The sequence below is a fragment of the Thamnophis elegans genome, chromosome 7, assembly GCF_009769535.1.
Source record: "Thamnophis elegans isolate rThaEle1 chromosome 7, rThaEle1.pri, whole genome shotgun sequence".
NCBI lineage: Eukaryota > Metazoa > Chordata > Lepidosauria > Squamata > Colubridae > Thamnophis > Thamnophis elegans.
The window spans coordinates 26,554,567-26,568,502 of NC_045547.1; the positions used below are offsets into that span (position 1 = coordinate 26,554,567).

General features: G+C 41.5%; 1 protein-coding gene across 2 annotated transcripts in view; it reads right to left on the bottom strand.

The window, feature by feature from the left end:
• The window catches only part of SYN3 (synapsin III), a 178,712-nt gene that overhangs the window by 95,672 nt on the left and 69,104 nt on the right, over window positions 1–13,936 (bottom strand). The gene's annotated exons all lie outside the window — the stretch shown is intronic.

The window sequence follows — 13,936 nt, forward strand, 5'->3', positions numbered from 1 at the left end:
GTTTTGTGATGTTTTCCCCATTCATGGAAGCTGGAGTGGGTGTGGCATGTACATGATACATCTGGCCCATGGGCCGCCAGTTTGACACCCCTGGTATATTCTTCAGTTCCTTAGTTTGAAACCAACCTCTCTTGAAACACAAAGAACACCACAAGAAACCAGTGCTCATTGTTTCTTTCCTGCCCAATAAAAAGTACAATAACATATAGCCACCATGTTCTAATTTTTCTGTCAAATCATTTTGAAAAAGTCATGGTTTTCCAGAAGCAAAATATAGCATACTTCAATTGCTGTGAATGTAACACTCTGAACAGAGAGAAAAAATGTGGCTAATTGCACACAGTTCTCTTTCTGCTTTCCCTCAAGTAGATCCTAGTTTGCCATTTCTCACTGCCTCACTTATTCTTGATCTTCCCAATGCCTTTCCTCCCTCCAATCAACTGTCACTGATGTTCCAGTATCCCACTTGCCAATGCCTTCATTTTCCATCTTCAGCTACTACCATACTAACAATATACTAATGTGTCTACCCAAAACCATTGTAATAATTCAGTAAGACTCCATAGGTAGCCCTTGTTTAGCAACCACATTTAGTTCAGAAAAAAATGATCATTAAGATGTAAATGTTTATTGGTGTGTTCATGTAGGCTGCATAAAGTTGGAGATTTTCCTAAGTGTCATGGTACCTTTTCTGGCATGAATGGCGACTAATTTGCAACACTTGGGTACAATTTGGTTGGATACAGTGAAGGAGAGAGAGAAAGAGCGAGAGAGACAGTGAGAGCAAGAAAGTGTGTGGGTGTGTGTGTGAGAGAGAGAGAGGGGGGGGAGGGAGGGAGGGAGGGAGGGAGGGAGCGAGCGAGAGAGAGAGAGATGCTGTGAAAATCACTGTTTTGGTTAGTTTTAGGTGAACCAATATTATTCTTATTCTGGCATATATTGTTGTTAGGTGCAGAATTTTGGGTGCAAAATTCTGGGTCAGAATTTCTTTTATTGACATTTATTAGCATCATATTTGTAAATGGTAACTATATGAGCTAGTTGTTAAATGGACATTATCTGTATTCCACTAACTCACTTTTCCTTTGATCTTCTCAGCGTCTTCCATTCCCTCTGTTTCCTCAATTGTTACTATACTTGGCTTTTTTCCTGGTTCTCCCCAAACACTTTACCTGAAACTAACCAGCTCTGTTACATACCATGCATACACTAAACTATCTGCATTGTGCATATCTTGCTTCAGACATGAATCATTCCAAGCCAGGTATTTAGTGCATAGGTTGGCTTTGCACATCCCTGTTTCCAATAAAATGGTATAGAATGAAAAGCAAATTTACTCAGCTATCAGATGTCACTATCATATTGATCAGGTTGGCAGATGATTCTGAAGTAGCTAAAAAATAACTGGCATTAAAGTACCCTTAGCCTTCTATTTCCCAGCTTGGATATGTATATTTTGATCTTATAACAATAAGTTTATAATATTCTCTCTCTCTCTCTCTCTCTCTCTCTCTCTCTCTCTCTCTCTCTCTCTCTCTCTCTCATCTATCTATCACCTATCTATCTATCATCTATCTATGTCACATACTGTATATATTATGGAAGATACTTCTGCTCCTTCAAAAGTCTTTGAAACCTTTTTCTTCATAACACAGGAGACAACATTTCTTTCAAGATATTTTTGTAAGATATAACTTCAACTGAAGCTATGCCTTCTCATAAATTTCATCAGCAAATCCAATGTCAATGAGTTGTTTGGAAGTTCTTTTTAAAAAAGAAGCATTTCAGGCATTTTAATTTCAAGAGATTTGTAAGGCAAAGGTTATTCACACAAAGTAATGAAAAGGAAAACAAACCATCAACTTTTAACCACCCTATCCCTTGTTTATTCCAGACACAAAGCCTCCAGGAATTCTATTTTTCATAGCCTTTCTGAAGTACGGTTTCTGATTTATCTGAAATCTGTTTGTTTCATAATAAATAAATCACTGAAGTCTTTAATGCATTTTGAATGCTTTAATATTAAACTAGCTCTTCCAATATTAAAATAAACATGAAGAAAATAAATAAAAGGGAGAGTGATATGGCCAGCTCCCTGATTAGTTCAGAAATTAACATTACTTTGGGAAGTGTGTAGATATTTACATGTAGATGCAGCATAATGGAGAGAGTAATTAAATTATATGGCACACAGCTCTAATCCTAATGTTCATTTCCAGGCTACCAAGCTGTTAGAAACCCAAATATGCCAGTTCCTTCTCTTCCCTTTCCTCTATTTGCCCAATTGTCACACTAGACAATTCCAAATAGCTCAACAGTTTTCTGTAACTCATTTAATAGCTGATGCACATGTTCACCACTTATAATCTTTAGACCAGGGTGTCAAAGCAAGGCCTGGGGCCTAGATCCAGCCTGCAGGGGCTACATGAAAAGAGCAAAGAACTGGCCCTCGGTGCCTCTGCCAGAAAAAAAAGAGGTTGAGAGGGCCACCTGCGGTTCTCCTGACTTCTGTTTTTGCTGGCAGAGGGTTGTAGGAGGCCATCACATCCAGAAATGGAGCGCAGATGCTCATTTTCACTGGCAGATTGCTTGGGCCACCACAGGTGTCCCCTACACGAGTGATGTCAAGCTGGCCACGCCCACCCTGGCCATACCCACTCTGGTACCCCAAGGTCAAACACCACCCTGAAGCGGCCCTCAATGAAATCAAGTTTGACACTCCTGCTTTAGACCATTTCTCCCTGTTCACAGAATGATAGTGAAATATTCCACTGAAACCAGAAAAAATATAGCTAAATTAGATTTTACATCGAATATATGTTTCCTTAAAGGTTTATAGTTTATAGTGTGGATGTCAGAATCACATTTTTTTTAAAGGAGAAACCAGATTTCTTTTGGTCCATTAACTTTGCCTCTCTCCATAAAGATAATAATAATACTTGACTACCTCCTCACAAGGACGTTCTGGAGAACTGGTAGCAGAAATTTTGAGTAGTTCGGAGAACCAGTAAATATCACCTCTGACTAACCCCGCCCCCAACTATTTTCTGCCTCCCGAGTCCCAGCTGATTGGGAGGAAATTGGGATTTTGCAGTAACCTTCCCCTGCCATGCCCACCAAGCCACGCCACGCTCACCAAGTCAGACCCACAGAACCAATAGTAAAAGTTTTTGAATCTCACCACTGATCAAAACCATGTCAAGCAGTTCAAGCATATTGGATGGGTCTCATCAGAGGAACCACTCCCAGTCCTATAAGTAATATAGTAAGACATAATTTACAGAAACCCATACTAGATCTGTCTTTGTCCAGGTCAACAAGGACCACAATAGGTGCTGGAGTTGCTGGACATCTGGTGCCAAATGGGCTACAAGACTCAGGACTCAGGACCAACAATTGCAGATCTATAGGAAGAAAAGGGTTTTTACTCGATGCAAATATACAAAGATTGAAAACAAAGAGATAATGAGATTTTATTACAGATCAAGTAACAAGAATACTGTATATATTGCAGCGATGCCTTTAATACCATCAGAAGGGAAGAGTATTATTTTTGTAAGCTATGTGTCATACTGTAGCTGATATGGAAATGTTAGAAATAAAGGATTATGTGAATATAATTTATATGTAATACTAGACACTTGTGGAATTTCACCTGCTTCTGACATGTAGATTAGAAAATGACTCATTGCTTGTTTAACTTCACAGAAGTTGAGAGATGGTTGAAATTTTATAAGTTAGTAGAAGAGTGAGAATTAGCCATAGAAGCAATTTTCTTCCAGAGCATAATTTATGAAGAATATCAGTACAGAGCAGTGGTGGGTTTCAAAATTTTTAGAACCTTTTCTGTAGGTGTGGCCTGCTTTGTGGGAGTAGCTTGCTGGCTATGTGACTGGGTGGGAGTGGCTTGCCACCATGTGACCGGGTGGGAGTGGCCTGGCAGTCATGTGACTGGGTGGGCATGGCCAACTTGTAAAATGCGGTGAAACTCACTTAACAATGGTCTTGTTTAGCAACCAAAATGTTGGCTCAGAACATTTGAAGCACACAAGTCTTAAAGTTGTCAAGTTACACGACCCTTGCATCCCTAACCCTTTAGAAAAAACCCCAGGGGTGTTCAAACTTGACAGCTTTAAGACTTGTGGACTTCAACTCCCAGAATTCCTCCTCCAGTCATGTTGGCTCAGGAAGTCTGTCAAACATGACAGTTTTAAGACTTTAAGGTTTAGATAGGACTCTTAGAGGTGGGCAGGGCAATGGGTGAGTCAGCCAATCAGTGAGGGGCGGGCGGGGCAAGCGTGGTGTGGACGGGCGGGGGGAGGGAGCTGGAACCAGTTCTAAAGGACAGGATATGAATTTGGTAATACACTGTAAAATATAATACAGTATGCAGTCATTAATTTACATCATATGTTTCTTCATATATACACTATTTATTTAAATATAAATGAATTGGGTTTCTTTGCCTTTCCGGGATTCCCCATTGTTTCCCTACCACCAGTAGCATCTCCTTTCTGACTAATCTTTACTAAAGGATATATCCCAGAAAGCAGGGGTGTCAAACTCACAGCCAGATGCATCACGTGCTGGCCATGCCCATGTCCGGTTTAGTGAAGGGGGGGGGAAGTCACAATATGTCGCGTGATGACTCCACGATGATGCAGGTTTGACACCCCTGCCACAAAGCATGTAGATTTCAAATAGATATGACAATGCCTGATACCTCCAGGAAATCCCTGTCAACATGATAATTCTGTGTGATATGAGACACATGATGGAAATAAAAAGATGCCGCTATGCACCGATGTAGAAAAATGGAAAGAGAGCAGCCGTGATAAAAAAAAAACAGATAGGTAAAAATTGTCTCCAAAGACACCACCAGACATGATAAAACATCTGTACTTTGGCAAAGAGGTGGGTTCCTTACATAAACAAACAAACAAACAAACAATCCATTAAACATTGTACTTTTTTTTAAATCCCAGAACTCCTGTGATATTTTTGAAATCCCAATTTAAAATTGTATAATAGTATCTTGTATGCCAGGGGTGTCCAAACTTAGGAACTTTAAGACTTTAAGACAGAATTCTGGGAGTTGAAGTCCACAAGTCTTAAAGTTCCTAAGTTTGGACACCCCTGCTATATGCTAAGGCGAGTAAATTCATCTTTTGGGGAACTAATTTCAGGTTTTCCACACTATGAATTGATTTCAGGTCTTCCGCACTATGAACTGGAGTCAGAAAAATCCATCTAAACAGAACTGGTGAGGTTATGACAGGTGGCTTAGGGACAATCTGATCTGGAATTTAGCAAAAACAGACATTATGAGTAACTGAGAACCCCACCCAGACAAGCAGAAATTTTAATTGTTCCAAGTAGTGAACATTTCTTCTTTTCAGAAAATCCCCCCAAGGCCAGTCTCTTGCAACACAGTGCCCTCTAGCATAATACTTAGACAGATTCCAAACTGATTTAGAAAGTGAAATCTCTTCAGTGGAAAGCTTTGCTTCCAGGTGTGATTATGGTATGTTATGTCCTCCCAAAACAGTATGGATACAAGATAAAGTTGGTTGGCATGAATTGCTGAAACAGTTGTGGTGTACATTTTTTTGCTGAACTTTCCCATATTAGGAAATCAGTGTTTTAGAATCGATACGGGGATAATGGTAACTTTTTGTGACCACAGTTAACATGATTTTTAATTTCTGGAGAAATATACAGGATAGATGAAATGATATAATCTATTCACCATAAAATATTGTTTGTAGCAAAAATATACAGTAAGTGAACATTAATCAAACCAATAGCAGAGAAATAATTATAATTAGGATGGATTTGTTTGCAATCTCATCTTCTTATCCTTGAAGCAATATCTCCACTCATACCTTAGCTTCAATTCAGTGTTTAAATGTGTTCACAGCTAACCATGGCATTTCAGTTTGGCTAGGATTTAAAACTAATATTAAACTAGAGGAAGATATCAGAACAAACAATAAAAGAGACATTTGCTGCAGGGATAGAGACAAGCTAAAGTGAAAGGATCATATGATTCCGTGGCTAGTGCCAATCAGTGTACATAATTAAAATAAAGTCAGTTTTATGTGTGTATCAGCTGAAACACTTGACAGCTACAGATCAAAGGATATCAATGTTGAGATGTAGGATATCTGAAATCAGCATACATAAATATTTTGGAAAAGTACCATAAACTAATATATGTTAACATAATGTCAATGAACACGCTATACCAGTGATGGTTAAACTTTCTGGCACTGAGTGTTAAAACTGGAGCATGTGTGTATGTGCCGGAGTGCATGTGCACAGCAGTCAGCTGATCTTCCAGGTTCCATTGCGTGTATGCATGCTGGCCAACTGGTCCAGTGTGCATGCACTCTTAAAGTAGAAGAAAGCAAGTCTAAGCCCTGGAAGTAACTTAGTCTTCTAAAGTTCTGAAAGTTCGGAAATTTGAAATTCTAGGTCCGTGATGATGAATCTATGGATCCATTTGTTAGGGCATGCGAGGTGTTGCCCTCCAGCTGACTTCGGCCTTCATTTTTGGCTGTTTTTCGCCTTCCAGAGGCTTCCCTGAAGCATCTAGAGGGCGAAAAACAACCCAATGCACAAACCGGAAGTTTGGGAACGGACATCCGGGTTGCCCATAAGGCCATTTTTCTCCCTCTGGAGGCTTTAGGGAAGCCTCCTGAAGCTTCCGGAGGGCCTCCGGGGGAGAAGGCAGGGTGAACCCATTTTTGCCCTTCCCGAGGCTCCTAGAAAGCCTCTGAAACCTGGAGAGGGTGAAAATTGGGTGCATCGTGCACCAAAAGCGGGGGGGGGGGAGGGTTGTGTGTGTATATGCATGGGTGTCATGTGTACATGTGCGGGGTGGGTGGGTTCATGCACATAGAATTATGGATGTGGGCACCCCCGCGCATGACCCCCCGTGCTCTTCCCGCTTTTGGCATGCGAAAGCAAAAAGGTTAGCCATCACTGTCCTAGGTAATGATCTAATGATTTTAACAGTTTCCATTGTTTTTCCAGGGCAATACAATACAATTCCCTTTGATGTGATTCTATTCCTATTTTATAGTTGCAGAGAGAAATAAAGCAAAAATACATGAAGAAAACCTCTTTATAAATTGCATTGAGTATAGTAATTGCTGGAAACCAAGTATGCTACTTGGAAGAGCGTATGAAGATACATATGACAGGGCTTTTCCAAGCTTAGTTTTAAACACTTTACTTTAGTCACTCAGGGTGACCAAGAAACTTTATATTTAGTGTATGAATGATTACCTAACTTTAAATCATATAAATATTTTTCTCAGTGTGAGGGAAACATGCCACTCATTTTTCCAGTAGCAGATTGCTATGGATGAAATAATGTTTTCTTAAAATGCAAAATAAACACTTGAAATGGAAATTCTTTTTCACCATCTCAGACTAAGAACTTGTTTATAACTATTTAAAGTGAATATATGAGTACAAATACATATTGTTTCTATTGCTGAACTTTATTCTAAAGCAAGTCTTTGAGTTGCCATATTATAATAGGATTGCAGAAATAATATCAAATAAAATTTTATCCATCTCCACTACATTTCAATTTTTAAAATTCTTGAGGAAACATAATTAAAGGGTTATAAAATCATCATATATAGTTTCATCTTACCTCTTTTCATAAAAGTTGAGACAAAAATAAAATACCATCAGTATGCTCCTTTCACACAATGTTACCCTGTTTCCCCGAAAATAAGACCTCCCCAGATATTAAGCCCAATCGGGCTTTTGAGCCGATGTGCTAAAATAATTCTCCTCTGAAAATAAGCCCTCTTCAAAAAACATTGCAACACAGCAGCAGCCATGAGATGACCATGTTCGCCACCTCCCGCACCTCAAAAATAATAAAACCTCCCAGAAAATAAGGCCAAGTGCTTATTTTGGGGGTCAAAAGAAAATAAGACCCTGTCTTAAACACAGTATCTTTAGTTTACCATCTGAACCATATTTACTCATGAAGCTACTTCTCAGTGGTAGCAGGTACCTCTAAATACAATCTTGAAGCATCTTCTTTTCTACCAGGTCATGTATTAAGATTATCAGATTATGGGTTTGACCAGCAATAGTGGAAAAGAGCCTTTTATGGTAGTGACCGCTACATTATAATACCTTTCAAAGGTATATTATATTATAGGTATGTTATATTTCTTCTAGTGTTGGATTGAAATATTTTTAAGTGTTTCATTACTGACAGAAATTCTCATATCCTTGGTTGGTTGTACATTTACTATTTCTAAATTTCAGTGTGATGTTCCTTGAAATCCATTTTTGGACAGTGGTCAATCTAGAACAGGGGTGTCAAAATCAAGGCCTGAGAGCCACATCCAGCCTGCGAGGTGCTTAGATCTGGCCCGCCTTGCCACCTGGAAACAGCGAAGGATCGGCTGCAGTGCCTCTGCCAGGAAAAGTGGAACTTGTGAGGAGCCTCCCAGGCTCCATTTTCGGCTGTGACGGACTCCTGCAGCCCTCTGCCAGCAAAAATGGTGCTTGAGTAACGCTCCTGAGCTCCATTTTTCCTGGCAGAGTGCTAGCAAAACAAACTACTAGCAAAAATGGCATTTGATCACACGAGTGATGTCGAGCTGCAACCCACCCCATCCACCCCCCCCAAGGTCAAACACAACCCTGATGCGGCCCTCAATGGAATCGAATTTGATACTACTGATCTAGAATAACGATAAGTCAACTAGTGTCTCTAGACTTTTTTCTTGTGCTTCTGACTTTCTACCCCAGCTAACTTTTTTCTCTCTTAGTCTTTCAATTTAGAAAATAAATGGAATAAATAACACGCTGCAGAGCAAACTCCAGACATCTAGCATCATCTTTATTTCCAATAATGTACTTGTGGTCTATATAGGCAACCTTAGAAAATAAAATTATTTGGTGGCTGTTATTATGGCATGCATTTCTAGATGCATGGACATTCATTGGTTTCAGCCACTTTAATCAAAAAGCTTGTGTAGTTGAGCCGTGAATTCTATCCCTTTTGGATTTGTGTGCAAAGATACAATTCACATACAAAAGAGGTGAGGTTTGTGTTTTTACAGTGGGATGCTGTTTTCATCAGACTCAGTCAATTATTATAACCTCACCAGAGGTGGGATTCAGCAGGTTCTGACCAGTTCTGGAGAACCGGTAGTGGAAATTTTAAGTAGTTCAGAGGACCTGTAAATATCACCTCTGATTGGCCCCGCCGCCATCTATTCTCTGCCTCCCGAGTCCCAGCTGATCGGTAAGAAATGGGGATCTTGCAGTATCCTTCCCTTGGAGTCAGGTAGGAATGGAGATTTTACAGTATCCTTCCCCTGCCACGCCATGCCCATCAAGCCACGCCCACAGAACGGGTAGTAAAAAAAAATGAATCCCACCACTGCTCCTCACTCGAGACACTGCTGTATGAATCTTTAGTCTTTAAGAATATGTTGGATAGCCATTTGTCTGAAATGGTATAGGGTTTTCTGCCTAGGCAGGGGGTTGGACTAGAAGGCCTCCAAGGTCCCTTCCAACTCTGCTATTGTATTGTATTGAATACATGTTTATTTGTATATAGAAAGCAACAGAAGAAATTGATGGAGAAATGGGAAGCATTAATTTGCCTACCAATAAATAGATGATGTAAGTCTATCATGATCCCTATGGTGGCTACTTTATCAACAATCAAGCTTCCCAAGGGCAGCTGTTTGGTAATAGCACAGGCTTTTTGGATTGGACTGGCAGCTCCTGCTACTGGACGTGAGGGAGAAAAAATCAAAACAAAACCCAACCTTAAGACTGAAATGTGGCTGTCGAAAGTAGAATAATGGACCCTGGGAATAAAATTATGGGCTTCGATCACTAATGGCTGCAGTTTTATCCCTAATAATTCCAGTCACAGGCGCTTTTCTCTATTTCAGTGGTTTTTTTTTTATTTCTGAAATTTTCATTACAGCCCTACATTTATCATTTCAATTCTTGGGGAAGTTATTTCTCTTCCAGAAACCACCATTGCACTTCTGGGATGTTCATTTCAAACTCAAGGTAAACTGCTGCAAACTCGATTGCAGAAAATATGACTTCAGCAACAGAGTGGGCAATGCCTGGAATGCTCTACCTGACACTGTGGTTTCTTCCTCAAACCCCCAAAACTTCAACCTTAGACTGTTTACTGTCGACCTCATCCCATTCCTAAGAGATCTGTAAGGGTTATGCATAAGCACACTAACGTACTTATGGTCCCTATGCTCCATTTCATGTATTCAAAATCTTGTTTATACTTATATATGTTATCTAATGCAGTGGTCCCCAACCTTTTTATCGCCACGGACCAGTCAGCCTTTGATAATTTTACCATGGCCCGCTGAGCGCGCGCAGGGGGGGGGCCCTTGTTCGCGCGCGCTCAGCGGGCCACCAGCCAGTGCTGAGCGAGGCATTTTCTGTAGAGCCGCAGGGAGACTGGGGAGACGTCTGCAGGGTCGCAGGTACACGTCAGCTTTGGGCCACACGTGCGTACCTGCGCGGGGCTCTCTTCCCTGGAGCCTTTGCGCACGGCCCAGGAGCTTTTGCGCACGGCCCAGGAGCCTTTGCGCTGCAGCGATCATGTCCCCCGGCCGCTGCAGCGATCATGTCCCCCAGCTGCTGCAGCGATCATGGCCCCCGTAACTTACAACTTTAGTTCTGAGAGCAATCCTCTTAATGTTTTCAGCAAAATTTACATTAAAACTGTGTTCATAATTTCAATTTCCTACTGATTTCACCAGATTTCTTTTAAATCGTTTGCATTTTTTTCCTATTATTGCAAAAATATTCCTACAATGTCCAACCTAATAAATATAAAGAATACCAGGAAAAATGTCAATGTAAAATTTTATTGAATATTAACTAGGTTGCTTCTTTTAAGCTATTTTAATGTTTTAAAAAGTAAAATCTGATTTGACAAAATTCTCAAGAGTAGTACATGAAAATTTGGCATAAACCTGCGTTATTCTTAGGTGAACATTCTGAGTAAGTTCTAAATAGCCGAATTTCTCTATTTCCTTTTGAGCCTGTATCCGCAAGACTCCATGCAACACATTCAAGGAACTCATATCCCTCCATGAAGTATGGAGCATTCTCAGAGTTTACAGAATACGCATCTTGACACCATATTTGACTCTTCACAAGGAGTAGAATACACAGCTATAAAACGGGAAGAAGCAGACTCGGTCGGGGGGCGGCAACGGGCGCTTCACTAGGCGGGTCGAAGGAGCCGCAGTCGGCTTGGCATTCGGGGCTGGGCGGGGGGCCTGGCGCACCGAAGCCTTCGCCTCTCGGAAGGGTCAGCGAACCGCCTGGCGACACGGGAGGTCGGCCGCCTGCCCCCTCCCCTCCATGGGAAGCACGAGGCTCCGCGTCCTTTCAGCCCGAGCGGCCGCCAGGCCAAGTGCGCGCCTTCGCTTCGGCGACAAAATGGCAGCCCTGGAGAGCTACTGTGGTGCCAGGCTGGGCGAAGGGAGCCGGCGGCGGCGGGCGGGCGCCCTCCCCTCCCTCCCGCAGCGGAGCCTCCCTCGGCCTCTCGGAACGGCGAAGCTCCCCAAGTTCCCCCGAAACGGCCACGCTGCGCCCCTCCCCCCCCGCAACCTTAGTTTCTCTTTGGGAGGAAAATGCAGCGCCGCCGCCCCCTCCTGCCCCCCCTCGTCATTCCACGGGGCAGGCGGGCCGGGCAAGTCCGCGGACAAAGTTTCGCCTCCCAGGCAGCCTCCGCCAGCAGCATCCCAAGTTCGGGCCGAGGCCGCCGCCGCCGCCCCCTCCCTCCCGGGGCGAGCAGAGCAAGAGGGCGGGGTGGGGGAGATCGGGCCTCCCCTCGCCCCCCAGCCCCATGCATCTGGGGTGGCGGGGGGGGCAGAGAAAGGGCGCATTCATGAGGACTACAAAGTTGCAAATATGGCCCCCAGCCGCTGCAGCTATCATGGCCCCTGGCCGCTGCGCGGCCCGGTGCCAGGTACTCCACGGCCCGGCATCGGTCCGCGGACCGGGGGTTGGGGACCACTGATCTAATGCATACTTGAGGAAATAAAAAAATAAAAATAAATAAATAAATAAAAAACAGACAAGAACAGAAAAACCATTCTCAGACAGATGGGATCAGATGACGGCAACCTCAAATTGTTTTCCAGTAGTGAGACAGAGAAGGCAGACTTCCTACATAGTGTTGGTATGTACAACATAAGAATTCTCTAACTACTGTATATGTACACCCAAAGGTTGAATGAAAAATAATGCCTCCAATGTTACAAGTCACCAACTCATGGCAGTATACATAGTCCTCGATTTATGACCACGGTTAAGCCCAAAATTTCTATTCCTAGCACAGAGACATTCGTTTAGCAAGCCACATTTTAAAACCTCTTTTGTCATGATTGTTAAGTGAATACCTGCAATTGTTAAGTGAATGTGGCTTCCCCCGAGTCAGTTGCCAATAAATTTTGATCATGTGACCATGGGGATGCCTTAATGGTTGTAAGTGTGAAAAATGGTCATGTCACTTTTTTCAGTGCTGTTGTAACTTCAAACAGACACTAAATGAACTATTGTAAGGCAAGGATTACCTGTACTTAGAAGCTAGAATGTTGGATGGGTTCTTTGTGTCCTTTCATTTCACTTAGTATGAAGTTGTTGTAAGAAAGTTTGTGTTGCTGTTGTTTGTGAAATGAAAGCCTGCAGAGAAAATTTATCAGTTGAGCTTTATAGAATATACATAATAGATTTTTGATTACAGTTTCAATCTCTCCAATTGAAACTGATGACCGACTGTGGGTTGTCGATGACAGCTTATGGTAATATTGTTATTGGACCAAAAGATGTAAAAATTGTGTAATGATTTGTGTGATCAACCCGTGACAATCTGACAATAGCCAATTAGTTTCACATGGGAAAAATGGATAAACAGATTAGTCAAAGGGAAATTACTGTTAAGATTGGTTTGTCAGAGGATCACATTACTAATATTTTTCAATGTCAGAAGTGTTCTGCAATTGATTTCTTGCACATAGATGGAATTGAAATTTGCAGGCAAATTGTGTCATGCAATGAGATTGAAGGTAAGAAATTTCTTTGCAGCAACATGACAGACAATAAAACTCAAGATCATTATTATTACTACCAGAAATGAAATGTTAGTCATCACAAGGTTTTACAAAGTCAAAACCTAGGCTTTGGCAAGACCTCTTATGATCACCTTTTTTTTTTTGGAATGCAGGTAGTTTTATTGGCATTTTTCTGGAAAATGATGCTACCACCAACTCAAGAATGCCACACTGCAACCTTCAAAACTTTGAAACAGGAAGCATAAAAAGGATTTTTCTTTAACATGTTAATGGCAGGCTGCACGAGCCAGTCAAGAGGGACTCAAAAACTTGAATCTCACCACTTTGAATCTCTGCTCTACCATTCAGATTTGGCACTATATGACTTCCAACTTTTCTCCAAATTGAAGGAATTTTTTGGTGGCCATTTTATTTGACTAAAATGAAGAGATGAAAAGGACAGCCAGGATCCGATTGAAGAGACAAAAACAGGAAGTTCTTTCATGGTGTTTTTAAGAACTTGTCCATCATTGGCAGGGAATATGTAGCGAATACTGGTGATTGTGCAGTGGAAGAAATACAGGTAACAAAAAAGTTTACTTCAAGGAGTATTCCTATTTCATTTATTAAAGTATTCTTATTTTACTTCATTTAAACTAAAGATATGGAGTGAAGGCATTGCTTTTCATTCAACCTTCTTAGTAAGGAGCCATCCTTTAGCTCAGCTGAGAAACCAACTATTTTTCAATCTGATTCCATTCAAGCTTTTCCATTCAGGATATACAATAAAACACTATCAACAAGGACTAAAATGCCTTTCAGACTTTTCAGCTCTACAG